The sequence below is a fragment of the Marmota flaviventris genome, chromosome X, assembly GCF_047511675.1.
Source record: "Marmota flaviventris isolate mMarFla1 chromosome X, mMarFla1.hap1, whole genome shotgun sequence".
Taxonomy (NCBI): domain Eukaryota; kingdom Metazoa; phylum Chordata; class Mammalia; order Rodentia; family Sciuridae; genus Marmota; species Marmota flaviventris.
The window spans coordinates 44,436,400-44,451,312 of record NC_092518.1 but is presented as its reverse complement, the minus strand read 5'-3'; the positions used below and the strand labels follow the sequence as shown (position 1 = coordinate 44,451,312).

At 38.7% G+C, this 14,913-nt stretch overlaps 1 pseudogene; it reads left to right on the top strand.

Moving 5' to 3' along the window:
- Positions 1-1,071: 1,071 nt before the first annotated feature.
- Positions 1,072-12,141, top strand: LOC114104172 (serine/threonine-protein kinase pim-3 pseudogene; annotated as a pseudogene).
- Positions 12,142-14,913: the final 2,772 nt, after the last annotated feature.

The following is a 14,913-nucleotide window of genomic DNA, read 5'->3' as shown; positions in this document are numbered from 1 at the left end:
GTCAACTAGTATGAGTAAATTAAATATAAAAAATTTAAAAAATCAGAGCTTTGCCGTGTCCACAACCCTAAAACATGACATCACAATTTCTTTCTGATTATAATCCCCATCACCCATCTTCAGTGATTTCCTCAGACACTAGACTTCAAAATCTGAATAAATGTATCTTGGGCCTTTTCATCCTTTAGATGTTAGTTTCTCTATTAAAGTACTACCCTTCATTATAGCATTAAGCAAAATATTAGCATTATTGTATGCACTTTTAATTGGGCTGATATTTGCTGATCTTCTGTATTCTGATGAGCAGACTCATGCTGAAGTATATCATATGACAGTTACCTTAGCTTCGATCCCAGATCAATATCTAAGGATGTATCTGAGACAGATGAACAATAACAGGCATAGCCAGGGAATCTGTTACATGTCCAGATATTTAAATACATACAATGTGGCCCCCCAAATAAATACATCTCAATGCAATGATTGCATATTGTCTATTCAAAACACATACAAAATTAAGATCACAGTGGCTTATTAAATTCCTTAATAAATATTGCTTTCACTTTGGGTCTTTCCAAAAAATATCTTTCCCTAAATATAGACTATTATGAAAGTGAGTTCCAACAGAAGGACAAAGCAGGTGTGAGGGATTGCTGAAGGATCTCATTGTGCAAGACAGGATATTTCTGCTGAGGCAGGAAATGTCCATCCCCTATTTCAGACAGCCAGTTCAGTGTGCATGCACCTTATCTTGCCTCAGTTACTGTATATGTGCCCTGCCCTCTGCTGTCTGTGCCCCTAGCAGGGTTCAAGCAGGTTGCACTTTTTGTCTTTCCTTCCTTCTTTGGCAGACCTGATCCTTTCTTGCTAGATGTCAACAGATAGGTCCTTAGATCAGCCCTATAAGGAATCCTAGTGTTTTGAACTGTGAGGAGGTACTACCAGTTGTGCTTCCAGCAGGTGGGGCTCAGGGATCCCTAGAAAGGATCTGGAGGTTGTTGTCCTTCTTTCAAGGTGCGTGTTTGATCATGGAGAGGCTAGGAAGAGGGAGTAAAGCAGCCAGAAGCAAGGATGGCTGTCTTTATAGATGGGGTGAGTGTTGGGGGTGGTGATGGAGTTATCAGAATCCTGGATGTGTTTTTTGGGCCCATGAAGGAAGCAGAGAAATTCAGGCAGGTAATGGAGTACGGTTTTTACTAAGGCAGTGGACTGCATATGAGATAATCATGGCATCCATATCATGTATTGTTTATTTAAAAAAATCTGCCTTGAGGTAACAGTGGATAAGATTTGAAGTTCAAACACTATATGACATCATGTACAGTCAACATAAGTACATTTAACACAGGTGTTTTACAAACTAATGGACATTAGTTACAAGGGCTTCTGAACTTAATGAAACACTTTATATTTAGGGAAGAAATTACCAAGACTTAGGGTTCAGAATGTTTTTTTATCTATAATGCTAAACCATTCTATTAGACTATTTGCATTGGAAGATCATTTTCTGATCACTCCAGGACCTTCTACCATGACTAAAATGAAATCCTAGGAATCTCATTCATTCAAATGAATATAACGTTAAAATTGATAACAACATATGTGTACATGTAGCGTAAAAAGTTATACCTAAGGGAAAAGGAAAGAAGTACTTAATAAAAGGCCTGTACAAATTACTTTTCTCTAATGCAACTGATAAATGACAAAATTGCTGTTTGACAATATAACTATTGAATCAAGTAGTCAATTCAGATTAGATGACAATAAAGAAAATGGAATAATCCCCAAAATGAGAAATAATAACAGGCATTAAATATATTGTATGATTGAAAGGGAACACATTTTGAAATCTAATAGTGTCAAAGTATGAATGAAATTTTTGATGATGGAGGAAAATATGCATTACATGTTATATCCCAATGGGAAATTAATCTAAACATAATAAATATTATGGAAGAATTTCTGAACTTTAGCAATTGTCCCTTGTTAGCACATTTTAGATGCAAGGGTTTGGGGTTACCAAGTGTCTTACTCCCCCACCTCCTCCTTCATTTATTCCTTCTACATCTTTATTTATAGACCTGTATATTCATTCGTGTATTTTTCACTCTACAATAAGACAGTATATCTCTTCTCCTTTTGATGTTTAAAATGATAGTAATGGCTGAAAATTAGCACGGATAAACTATTTTGCAAATGAAATGCTTTCAAGTGTAAAAGGAGGCTTTATTCTTAGTCACAGATGGACTGTAGGTGAAAACTGAGGAATCATGTTTACCTTACTTAAAAAACATTTGGAGGGGCTGGGGTTGTGGCTCAGTGGTAGAGCGCTTGCCCAGCATGTGTAAGGCATTGGGTTCGATTCTCAGCACCACATACAAATAAATAAAATAAAGGTCCATCAACAACTAAAAAAAAATATTTTAAAAACAACAAAAGAAACACTTGGAGGTAAACTAGCAGAAAACAAAAACTATTTTCTACAGTAGAGAAAGACAAATGAATTTCTCTTTCACATCACTTTTGCAGATGCAAATGTGGCATTAACTGTTTTAGGTACCATATTTTCAGATCATTATTTCCAGGCACAATACTTCAGCCACATCATTTTTAGTGATTCATTTTGTTTCATGGATTTTTAAATGTATTTCATAGAATTTTTAGCAAAGATGTCTAAAATTTGGCTCTTGATTCTTGAGGACAAGTTCATTTCATTTAATGTGGATAGTACTCAGTCCCTTAATTTCCTGTACCAATGAAAATTATGATGTGTTGTAATAACAGCGATAATGTATGTGCATGGGAGTCTTTCTTCAAAGTCTCCCCAGAGGCCTAATTGCATATAAGCAAAACAGTGACACTTTGATTACTGCATTTTATAGAACCAAAGCTCTGATGTTGTTTCTATGTTTTTAATGTGATGTAAATAAAGTTCCAACAGGTGCAGTGGTGCACGCCTATAATCGCAGCAGGAGGACTGAGAGTTCAAAGCCAGCTTCAGTAACAGTGAGGTGCTAGGTAACTCAGCGAGATCCTGTCTCTAAATAAAATAAAAATAGGGCTGGGATGTGGCTCAGTGGTCGAGTGCCCCTGAGTTCAATCCCTGGTACCCCCCAAAATAAAAAAAATAAAAAAATAATAAAATTCTTCTGAGTAATGTTTCCAACTGCTATGTTTATATTACAGGTGAAGGGCAACAAGATGTACAAATGAAGACAAGCTGAAACCAGTCAGGCCATTGTCATATTGAATATTGGACTTCAAATTCTTTCAATAAACTTTTACAGATTTCTCCAGTGATGTCTTCTGTATTTTTTGTAAACATTTTTCCTAGGTATTTGATATTATTGAAAATTGTGTCATGTTTGGAATTTTGTACTTCAAGGTGAATATGTAAAAGCTGGTATGTACAGATATAGATATAGATATAGATAGATAGATTTTCTATCCAGCAATGCTGCTAAACATATTTATTCCATATTTGTCTCTTGGTACTTTGAAATTTCAAAATACACAATCATATCATCATTGAATAATAATAGCTTGTTTCTGCTATTGGAAGCATCATATTATTTTTCTTTTTCATAGATTATAATAATGGACAGGCACAACCAGTACCATGGAAACATTACTATCATATATGCCTTGGGGAATAAAACTTATTTCCTATTCTCTGAAACTAAAGTCTCTGTAAGGATTTGATAATTTTGAGCTAGATTTTCTGATGTATGGCTCTTTTTCAGTTACGTTATTTCATCATTGGACCCCACTTAAAAGACAAAGACAGAAGAAGCAGATCCAGTCCTCCATGACTTCAGACTCTTTAAGGTACCTATCTTCCCTGCCAGACAACTATTATGGAGCTGTCCCTCTCAAAACTACCTGCTTCCTTTTCTATGCTGATAATAAACTTTTATGCAAGGAATATTAAAAATCACAACTCCCTCAACTTGCCTAGATAATTCTTATCTCTGCTGTATGGTCATAAATGAGCAGTCCAACCCTAGATCTGCATGTGGCTAATGACAATAGCGCCATTTATTATTGACTTTTTAAAAAATAAAACAGTTTTAATAAGAACCTTACACTAATTGTGAATTATTTGGGGACCAAATTTCAGTGTGACAATTTCATTGCTTATGAAATAATTTTATCTTCAAGCAATGTAAAAATTGATTCCAGTATAAAACAGACTTGGAGTTCCAAGCTCAAAGCCTTTGAATTTTCAAAGCAAGTACTTCTAAAAGAGTTAACTACTGAGTTTGTTGTATTTATTGATATAGTAATAACCTGACGTGTTCATAAAATATTGATGGCTGTATGCTGCCAATTATGTGAGAAAACCCTAGGCCGTATAGCTTGATGAAAGTACCAGGAATAGCAAACTCTAAAGGCATTAGATATTCTAGCACTTCAGTTTATTAGTTTTTGTATTTTACTTGGTGCATTGTAATTATATATAACAGTGGTATTCATTGTTACATATTGGTACATGTACATGTTATAACAATATAATTTGGTCAACATATTTCCCCTACCCCTTCCCTCTCCTCTCCTCATACTCCCTTTTCTCAACTGTACTAGTCCCCCTTCAGTATTCATCAAATCCCCCATAGTCAATTTCTTTCCCTTTATTCTCTCCAGTTTTCATTCATGAGAGAAAACAGAACCTCAATTTCCTGAGTTTGGCTCATTTCACTTATTTAACTTAACAAAAGGCTCTCAGGTTCCATTAATTTTTCAGGACATGACATAATTTCATTCTTCTTTAAGGCTGAATGAAACTCCACTGTATATACATACCACATTTTTTCTACATTCATGTGTTTTGGACACCTAAGCTAATTCCATATGTTTTTTTTTAATTTTAATTTTCTTTTTTTCCTTTTTTAAAAAAAATAATATGTATTTTTTTGGTTCTTGTTATACACTACAGCTGGCAAATATTTCCTCCCACTACAGTAAAATGTATTTTGACATATTTTACATATATAGAGTATAACTTCCCATTCTTGTAGTTGTACCTGATGTGGAATTTTATTGGTCATATATTCATATATGCACATAGGAAAGCAATATTTCCTATTCACATTCCCCCTCCCTTCTCTTAATTCCCCTTTGTCTAAGCCAAGTTGTTCTATTCTTCCCTACTCTCCCTTTTTGTGAGTTAGCCCTTCAACAAAAATGGACACATAAAGAATATGTGGTATATATACACAATGGAATACTACTTAAAGACTTAAAGAGAAATGAAATAATAATACTTAAAGAGAAATAATAATACTTAAAGAGAAATGAAATAATAATACTTGCCAGTAAATGGATGGATCTGGAGACTATCATGCTAGTTGAATTAAGCCAATCATGAAAAAAAAAAGGCCAAATGTTCTCTCTGATATACAGATGATCCCATAACTTAGCAATAGTGACTAGTACTACAATAATCAGCATGCATATGTGTCTAAATTATGCTGTCTTTAATTCTTTTGCTTAAACACTGAGGAGCACCATAAGTAGATCATATTTCCTTTTTTAATTTTATGAGGAACCTTCATACTAATATCCATGGTGGATGTACTAATTTACATTTCCACCAACAATTGTATATTGTTTCCTCTTCCCCTGTGTCCTCACCCTCATTTATCATTATTTCTATTCTTGACAATTGCTATCCTGACTGGGGTGTGATAAATCTCAGTGTAGTTTGATTTGCATTTCCCTGATGGCTAAAGGTCCTCAAACATTTTTTTTTTCATATAATCATTGGCTATTTGTACTTTTGAGAAGCATCTGTATACTTCCTTTGTCCTTATATTGAATGAGTCAATTTTTTGGGCTTTTGGTTTTTTTTGAGTTCTTTATATATTTTGGATGCTACTGTACTGTCAGAAAGGTAGCTGGCAAATATTTCCTCCACCCTGTAGGTTCTCTCTTCATGCACTTAATTATTTCCTTTAATGTGCAGATGCTTTTTAATTTGATGTCACTCCTTTTATTTATTCTTGGTATAACTCCCTGTGCTATACAAGTACTTTTCAGGAAGTTGCTGCCTTTGCCTATATGTTGTGTTTTCCTCTAGCAGTTACACAGTTTCTATGTGTATACCTAGGCCTTTAACCCACTTTGTGTTAACTTTTGTTCAGGGTGATGTATAAGCATCTAGTTTCATTCTTTTACAAATGGGTATCCAGTTTCCCTGGTGCCGTTTATTGAAGAGACTATGTTTTCTCCAGCAGATGGTTTTGGTACCTTTGTCATGAATCAGAAGACTATCTCTATATGGGTTTGTTTTTGTGTTGTCTATTCTATTTCATTGGTCTACATGCTTGTTTTTACAAGCTGTTTTTGTTACCATGGCTCAGTAGTATAATTTGAAATTAGGTTATATTGATGCCTCTAGTTGTGGGCAGCCAGTCTGAACGATTTTGCATTCTCCTTCCCTGAGTAGAGGGGCTCTGACTCTTACTCTGTCTTGTAGTGACCTGGACATTGCCCTGGTCCCAGAAGTTCGAGGAGAGGTCTTCAGATGTAAGTGCATTGCCCCATGGATTGAGCTTTGATTCTGAGATTTATTAAATTTATCCCCTGATTGCTTCAATCATTCAAAAGTGTATTTTCAAATTCTATTTGTGGGGCTGTGGTTGTGGCTCAGCGGTAGAGTTCTTGCCTTGTATGCATGAGACCCTGGGTTCGATCCTCAGTACCATATAAAAATAAATAAATAAAAGTGAAGATATTAAAAAAACTCTATTTGTTTGTATAGTTTCTCTACCTTTTCTTGCTGTTGATTTCTAATTTCACTCTATTATGATCTGATATAATGCAAACAAATTATATGAACTTTTTGTATTTGCTAAAAGTACTTTGTGGTATAAAAAATGAACTACTGTGGTATACATTCCATGAGCAGTTGAAAAATAAGTGTGCACAGTTGTTGGATGAAATATTCTGCGGCAAAATGGGGACACAATTTCCATAAAATCTCCAACTCTGTAAACACTACACCATCCCCTCTTGGAGTCAATCCCTCTAGTTCTCTGCTGTGAGTCAGAAGTCAAAGGGTAGACCCTGGGTATGACTTCCTGGAAGTTTCTCTGGGATCCCCCAATAAAGCTGGAGAGTAAGAGGAGCATGCCATTCTTTTCTTCTCTGAGAGGACCTACTCCATCCCTTGAGAGTACTCCTTTTTTCTCTTTCTTATCCTTTCTAATAAATTCATGCCTGTTACTCTAAGCAACATGTCAGAAATTATTCTTACATGATAGAAAGGATTGGAGTATGAAGGTTGTGTCTCTAAACTGCCTCAGTTTCATGGCAGTCCCCAGCCCTGTAACAGTGTTTCACTCTTAAAGCTTTTCAAATCTCTTCTTTTTCTGAATCTTTGGTATTTTAATTATAATGGATCATGGAAAGGTTCTTTTCTGGTCATGCCTATTTAGAGTTCTAAATGAACCCAGTTTCTTCATGTCCAACTCATTCCCAAGCTTAGTTTTTCTGTCAGCCTTTTTTGCCACTGTGACTAAATGACCCAACCAGAACAACTGTAGAGGAGAAAAGGTTTATTCAGGGGCTTATGGTTTCAGAGGTCTCCATCCATAGATAGCAGGCTCCATTCCTTGGGGCTTGAGGTGAGGCTTAATATCATGGCAGAAGAGTGTGGCAGAGGGAAACAGCTCAGATGGTGATCAGGAAGTAGAGAGAGAGACTCCACTCTTCCAGATACAAAATATATACCCCATAGTCACGCCCCAGATAAACCTTCCTCCAACTACCCCACCACTTGCCTCCAGTTACCACTTAGTTAATCCCATCAGGGATTGATTAAATTATTGTGTTAAGGCTATAACCCAATCATTTCTCTTCCAAATCTTCTTGAATTGTCTCACACATGAACCTTTGAGGGACACCACATCTAAACCATAAAAATTAGGGAAATTTTCTGCTGTTATTTCACTGAATACATTTTCTGCACCATTAGCCTCTATCTCAACTCCTTCCTCAAGAGCTATGAGTCAAAAATTTGATTTTTAAATTTTGTCCTAGAGTGCTTGTATATTCTGTTTATTGGTTGTAATTTTGTTCTTTTCCCTGCACTCCTGCTGGTGAGAAAAGAGGCTGCCTGCTGTGCTCCAACCAGGAGGGAAACCACACATTTCCACCTCTGAGAAACCAGAGATCAGGAAGTTCCTTCAGCTGACCAAAAATATTCCCACAATGTAACTAAACCCTGAGAGACTAAAATAGCCACAAAGAAAAGTTTACCTGAAGCATTCAGGCTCTCAATCTCAAGGGAGAAAGCTCCCATTGTTGTTGGCTGGGAAGATACCCAGTATTTCATATCCGTAGTGGTGAAGGTAAAATCCATGGAGGTTTTTTTTGTCTCTACATCCTAAAAGTGGATTTTACTAGAGACCCTAGAGATCCAGACCTCCTGCTGAGACCAGCATCTCTCCAGAAATAGAGGATGTGGATAAATTCACAAAAACCTATCCTGGAGTTCCAAAGTTAGGTCAAGACTAAACCCCAATTACTGGAATCTCCAATTTAGAAGTTTTTACCACCCCCAACATAGAAATACACAGCTTGTCAGTATACAAATGGTGCTATCACACCATATATCAGGAGTCTAGAAACTGAGATCTACTACAAACAGCTATGCCTCCTAGACACAAAAGCTGGCAGCTAAGTGAGGAACATAAAGACAATGGGTCTGGAAGACCTACCTATTTGTGAGAGTGGTATAGTAAATTCATCCTCTATTACTGCATTGGGATCTATATGTCCCTTTCTGTCTCCTAAGGGTTAGTATTTTGGAACCATTGTGACAATGTGAGAAGTGGTGGTATCATTATGTGGTGAGACCTGCTGGCAAGTCAATAGGTCACATGGCAATGACCTTGGTAGAAATTAAGATAGTCCTCATGAAAAGTCTGGTTATTGCTTGAGCGATGGTATTTATGAGAGCAAACCTGATCCCTTATGTTCGAAGACTATCTGTCTCACCTTGAAATCTCTCTTTCACATGTGCTTCCACGATCTATCAGGTGATGCAGCTTAGGGGCCAGTACTGATGACATTCTGTTTGCAAATTTTGTAATCAAAGCTATGAACTAAAATTGGCTCTTTCCTTTATGAAGTACTCAGCCTTGGGTATTTTAATACAACAAGGAAAACTGACAAACCCATTGGATATCCAGCTTGCCGAGCACTATTTATTAAATAGAATGTCCTCTCTCCTTGTTTGTTCTTGTTCACTTTGTTGAACATCAATTTTCCATGAGTGAGTGGATTTATTTCTGGGCTCTCACTTCAGCTCATTGGTCTATGTGCTTGTATTCAGTATACCATAGAAGTTTTGCTCTCTTTCTGAATTTATATTCATCACTTCTCATTTATTGCACCCATTGTGTTAGATCCTAAAAAATGTGGAGAAAATTTAAAGGAAGCATTAACAAGTTGGATTAACAATGGTAAAGAAGGTAATTTTCACATTTTTGAACAAAGTTTCTTTAAATTATGAAGTATATGGAATTTCAAAATTCACCAATGCTTGTTTTATAATATTTTGATACCATTTTAATTTTAGAAATTTCATTTGAACATGTTATCCAGAGGCTTTGAGGTAGCAAATAAGAGGAAATAAATGATTTCATTCCTTAGCTCAGGGCCCACTAAAAAATGTTGCCACAGGCTTTTCATTACTTCAAGTTGCTGTAATAGCTAAAAACAGAGATTCTATTAGTAGGAGAAAAAACATCGATGCTACCCTCACAGCAAAGGGACTGGTCCACTGTAACTACAGTTGGGAAGATTGGGAGTTGTTAGAGGTCCAACCTAAGGAAGTTTTGGGAAAATTATATATATATATATATATATATATATATATATATATATATATATATATGTCAATTTTTGAAACCTACATAAATAATGATAGATGAAGACATATATTTGAATGATGCTCAGACACATGTTCAGGTAGATTCCCAAGGGGCTACTCTGAGACATAGAGACCTCTGTTAGTGTTAGACTGATGAAACTTGGCTGTAATCTATTGCTTGTTACGTTTATTTGCCTTTTTCCCTACAGTGAAAACATAACATTTTGTGCCACTCCCAAGCTAAACTATTTGTTACAGAATTAATAATATTAATAGTAATATTAATAATAACCAAAAAAGAACTAGAAACCAAGGTCCTCCCTATCCTCCATGCCTCAAATGGTGCCTAAAATGTAAATGAATTTAATATTTTTGATGTAAAATTATGTCAGTTTCCTCTCTCTCTCTCACCAGGGATTGAACCAAAAGGGACTTAACCACTGAGCCACACTGGCCAGTCCTTTTGTTTGTTTTTATTTTGAGACAAGGATTTCTAAGTTGCTTAGGTCCTTGCTAAGTGGCTGAGGCTGTCTTGAACTTGTAATCCTCCTGCCTCATCCTTCAGAGCCACTAGGATTACACTGCACCCAGCTGCCAATTTCTTTTCTGAATAAAAAAGCAGTGGATGCCCTTTATAAGATATTATAAAATATGGAAGAGTAAATAAAAATTATCCTCAACACCACTCCAAAATAAACAATTTGTTGCAAGGCAACAAATATATACACACACCCATACATATACATATAATCAAGCCAGGTGTGGTGGCACATGCTTGTAAGGCAGGAGGATGGCAAGTTGAAAGTCACCCTCAGCGACTTAGCGAGGTCCTAACCAACTTCGTGAGACCCTGTCTCTAAATAAAATATATACAAGGGCTGGAGATGTGGCTCAGTGGTAAAGTGCCCCTGTGTTCAATCCCTGGTACAAAAAAAAAATCAATCATGTTACATAAATAGATGCAGTTATTATTTAACAATTAAAAATTTTAAAAATAAAGAAAAAATAGAAAATCATCAAGAATCTTGGAAAAACATAATCAGGGAAGTTATTCATCATCCAACAAGAAAAAAAAAATATTTTTATACACACACTCTCGATGAAATCATTGAAGGGAAAAATTAAATCATAATGGAAATAAAAATAAATCAAAGAAACTTAAGATAGAAAAGTAGATCCCCAGGAATTCAAATTATAGAGCAATTGGCACATTATTAGAACTCAAGATTATAAAGCACTGCCTCAGGCCGCAGTGCAGGCGTGCAGCGAGCCCACCCGATCCGATCCACCTGGTCGACCGCGGCCCGGAGGCTGCCCTCCTGCGTCCGCGCCGCCGGGAGGGCGAGAGGCGATTGAGAGCGCGAGGCCGCCACCGCAAGGCTGCTTCCCAAGTTTGGCTCCCGGGCGCACCCCTGCGAAAATCCTACAACCAGCCAAGGCGGACAAGGAGGTGTACCAGATAGGTTCCGTGCTGGGCAACGGTGGCTCCAGCAGGTTCTATGCGAGCAGTGGCATCACTGACGGGCTTCCGTGGCCGCGAAACACTTGGTGAAGGAGCGAGTGACAAAATGGGGCAGCCTAGGCGGTGAGGCCCGGACCCTGGAGGTGGTGCTGCTGCCGGTGGTGCGCGTGGCTTCAATTGCCTGTTGGACTGATTCCAGCGGCCCGACAGCTTCCTTCCGGTGCTGTAGCAGTCTGAGCCAGCACAGGACCTCTTCGACTTCATCACGGAGCCCAGCGCCGGGGAGGAGCCGCTGGGCGCCGCTTCTTTGCGCAGATGCTGGTCGCCAAGCACCATTGCCAGGGCTGCGAGGTGGTGCACCTGCGCTCTGGAGAGCTCATCAACTTTGGCTCAGGTGCCTCCACTCAAGGAAACTGTCTACACCGACTTTGACGGCCCCTGGGTGTACAGCCCCCCAGATTGGATCCGCTACCACCACTAACACGGGCACTCTGCCACCGTGTGGTCCCTGGGCATGCTGCTGTACGATATGGTGTGTGGCAACATCCCCTTTGAGCAGGACAACGAGATCCTCTGTGGTCCCCTTTCTTCCCAAGGAGGGTGTCCCCAGAATGCAAGCAGCTCATTGAGTGATGTCTGTCCCTGTGGCCTTTCAAGCAGTCCTCACTGGATCAGATCGCTGCCCACCCCTGGATGCTGGGGGGGAGAGAGGGGTGCCCCTGAGAACTGTGACCTGCAGCTCTGATCTCTGGACACTGACCACGGGGCCAGCATCACCTCCAGCAGTGACAGCTTGTGAGGAAGAGCCTGGATTCCACGCTGGGGATCTGGGCTTGGCTTGGCCACTATTCCAGAATACTGACTTTTCCTCTTCTTGGGCTGTCTCCTAAAAATTCAGTGACCTCTGACTCCTGGTGACCTTTGCCCTTGGCACCAGGCCTGTTTCCTTTGCTTTGAGGGCCTTTTTGAAGGCTGGTCCTTGGAACTGGGTTTTCTGAAGCTCTTCTGCCCAAAAATGGCTCAGGGCAAAGCAAGGTTCCACCTGCCTTGGATGGATACTTAAACCAGACACTTCTCCCACTCTGCTGCCCCATAATGAGAGGCAGCCTTCTCTTCTGATGGTGTGTGACCCAGAGTACCCACCAGTGGGCACAGGGTCCCCAAGCCAACCTCCTGGTTTCCAGTCTAGGCATGTTCCTATACAGGCAATGCAAGGGGGCTCTGCTGCCCACTTCCCACTGAGCTGTGTTGGTGCATGCCAATGTCATTTATTTATGGTGTGACTCCCCTGGAGGGCACCCCTTCCTGCCCAGGGCCATTTATTCTTTTTTTTTGGGGGGGGGGTACCAGGGATTGAACTCAGGAGCATTCACCACTGAGCCACATCCCCAGCCCTATTTTGTATTTTATTTAGAGACAGGATCTCACTGACTTGCTTAGCACTTCGCCATTGCTGAGGCTGGCCTTGAACTCTGGATCCTCCTGCCTCAGCATCCAGAGCCCAGGCCTTCACCACAGGCCTTCACCACAGTGCCCCCCATTCTTTAATTTATTTGTTGAGGTTACTTCCTCTGAGAAGCCCTCCTCCAACCCCCTGGTGTGGCCAAGGGCAGGCAAGGGGGTAGCTGTGTGGTCCTGACCATGGTTCCTGCACCTGGAGTTGATCCCCAGCCCTGCCTTTGTCTATAGGAGGAGGAATTGATATAGTGGCTACCTTAATGGGAGTGGGTGATTATGCCACATTTGGCACTCTGCCAGGGTGTGGGCTTTAAATTATTGAGCTTGTACAGTCTACTTGCTGGTTCTGAAGGCTGGGGGTGGGCAGAGTCTCAAGCCCTTATTTTATTTTAGCAGCCATGTTTCTGTGACCCCAGTGTGAGCAGGCATTGAGGAAATGCAAGATGTCTGGAGATGATATTTTTATACAGGTATTTCAATTAAATTCTTTTGTACATAAAAAAGTAAAGTTGGGAATATTCCATGTCTGTCATTCATTATAGTGCAGTGAAATGGGCACTTTTGTATAGCCCCCCCTGCTGAGATTTTTTTCTTTCTAATTTCGTGGGTTTTGTAGTTGCTCAACTAGCAAGATAAAAACTCTGAAAATACAAATGATGTTTTAACTATGGTAAATAATAACTTGCAACTAATACAGATACATGTATATTATAATGCATACAATTTTATAGATATTGGTCAACATAAGAATAAGATGGTCCTCCAGATAATTCCGTTTCATGTATGATTTCTTAACATTTCAAACTGCATTACAACCTACAGTTTGGAAAAATAGTTAAAGGTAAAATAGAACATCCTAAAAGGTGAATAAATTATGCTATAAAAGTATTTGCAAATGCTCTTGAGAAACCAATTTTGTACTGCTCATTGGAAATTCAGTGTTTTCAGACCAAACGGTCATCTTTGATATGGAGCACCTTAAGACTTCACCAAATATAAAATGCTTGATGAAATATGAGTTCTAACTACAGATAACTGTGTCCATTTTGCACATGGTAAATATCACTTGGACAGATGAGAACTCACAGGCCAAAGGACCAGCAGGTGCATGTGGTCTCCTGAGCTCTAGGCCACATGCAGAGACTGCACTTGGACTGGAGTATACCTGAATGTCTAGCATTTCCCTGTTGTAGCAAAAGACCCTACACCTCTCCTAATCATACTATGTTGTTGTTATTATTGTTAAGTTTTCCAGTTCTGTATATATTTTGAATATTATTCTCCTGTCAGAAAACTAGCTGGCAAAGATAGTCTCCCATTTATAGGCTCTTATTAATATTGTAATTGTTTCCTTTGCTGTGCTGAAGCTTTGAAGCCATCCTACTTATCATTTCTTATTTTAATTTCTTTAGCTTTAGCAGTCTTCATGAGGAAGTTGGTGCTAATGCAATTATGTTGGAGGGGATTTTTAACATTTTTTACTGGTTCTTTTTAGTTATATATGTTAGAATATACTGTGACATAATTATAAAAGCATTGAATGTAATTTGTTCTACTATAGTCCCCAGTATTTCCCCTTCCCCTCCTTTCCTCCCACTTCTATTCCCTTTCTTCCAGTTTAATGTTTTTTTTGTGCTCCTTACTTATAGTTTTTTATATTAGTGTCTTGTGGATGTACATGTTGGTGAGATTCACTTTGGTATATTCATATAAGCACAAAGGAAAGTTAGGTCAGATTCATTCCACTGACTCCCTATGTTGGAGTTTTGACTCTGTTTTCTTCTAGCAGTTGAAGTGTTTCTGGTCTAATTTCTGGGTCTTAGATCTACTTTGTGATGATTTTTGTGTGAGGTGACAGTTCGGGATCTAATTTCATTTTTCTACATGTGGATATCCAGTTTTCCCAGCACCATTTGTTTAAAAGGCTATCTTTTCTCTAAAGTATGTTTTTGGCTCCTTTGTCAACTCTCAGATGACTGTAAACATGTGAGGGAGTTTCCACTTTGTCTTCTATTATGCTTAATTGTTTTTATGCTTGTTTTGATTCCATTACCATGCTGTTCTAGTCACTATTTCTCTGTAGTGTAATTTGAGATAAGCTATTGTGATGCCT